General features: G+C 36.2%; 1 protein-coding gene across 2 annotated transcripts in view; it reads right to left on the bottom strand.

The window, feature by feature from the left end:
• The window catches only part of LOC106882155 (uncharacterized), a 21909-nt gene that overhangs the window by 2331 nt on the left and 18364 nt on the right, over window positions 1-1214 (bottom strand). The gene's annotated exons all lie outside the window — the stretch shown is intronic.

Genomic DNA, 1214 nt, shown 5'->3' with positions numbered 1-1214 from the left:
AAATCCTTTCTACAGGGTGTCCACAAGGTCTGGGTACATGGAGTAAATAAAATCATAACATAAACAATTAAATATAAGAAATAATAATTTCTTAAAGTATGTGTCAATGCCCATGTGGGTGCATGGAGTAAATAAAATCATAACATAAACAATTAAATATAAGAAGCAATAATTTCTTAAAGTATGTGTTAATCCCCATGTACCCAAACTTTGTGAACACCCTGTATAATTTGTATATATTTATTTTATTATAAATGCAAAACAATACCACACTCGCCTCTCGAGTTTCGTTTTCCATACGGTATATGCGATTCTTTGTTTACTCATCTACGGTTCACGACACATTTTCTTGTAATATATTTTAATTAATGTGTTATATAATGCAGTACTGTACTGTATTTTTATCCATCAATTTATTCATTTTTAAGCGTGAAAATGCTTATTTTACTAAAGAAATAATTAAAATCTAAGAAAATATAAATACTTACCGGCCGCAGAAACCCGCGATATGGCGAGTGATTACTGTACTGAGGGCGTGATAGGTGAACCACGATATGGCGAGACATTACTGTACTGATGGCGTGATAGGTGAACCGCGATATTGCGAGACATTATTGTACTGGGGGTGCGATAGCTGAACCGCGATATGGCGAGACATTACTGTATTGAGGGCGCAATAATGAAACATTACTGTACTGAGGGCGTGATAGGTGAACCATGATATGGGGAGTGATTACTGTACTGAGGGCGCGATAAGTGAACGGTGATATAATGAGTGATTACTGTACTGAGGGCGTGATAAGTGAATCGTGATATGGCGAGTGATTACTGTATTTATTGATTAGTTCTTTTGGCATTTACTTCTAGCTTTTTCTCTTTTTCTACATCGTACACATGTAGCAGTTCTATTTTGCATGTAAGAAGCTTCACTCACCAAATATAGACGTATATGTACGGTCTTTTATCTTTAATTTTTCACTTGTTTCAGTCACTAGACTACGGCCATGCTGGGGCACTGCACTGAATATTTTTTTACTCGAATGAATCGACCCTAGTACTTTTTCCTTTCAAAGCCTGGTACTTATGCTATCGGTCACATTAGCCGGACTTGAACGTAAGCCCACCAGGTCCGGTTGTCAAGCGGTAGTCGGGGATAAACACAAATACAAAGACACACACGTAAAGATATATATATATATATATATATATATATA

Source organism: Octopus bimaculoides, chromosome 17 (genome assembly GCF_001194135.2).
Source record: "Octopus bimaculoides isolate UCB-OBI-ISO-001 chromosome 17, ASM119413v2, whole genome shotgun sequence".
Taxonomy (NCBI): Eukaryota; Metazoa; Mollusca; class Cephalopoda; order Octopoda; family Octopodidae; genus Octopus; species Octopus bimaculoides.
Note: the sequence above shows the minus strand (reverse complement) of the source record. Positions and strands in the feature narration are given on the sequence as shown.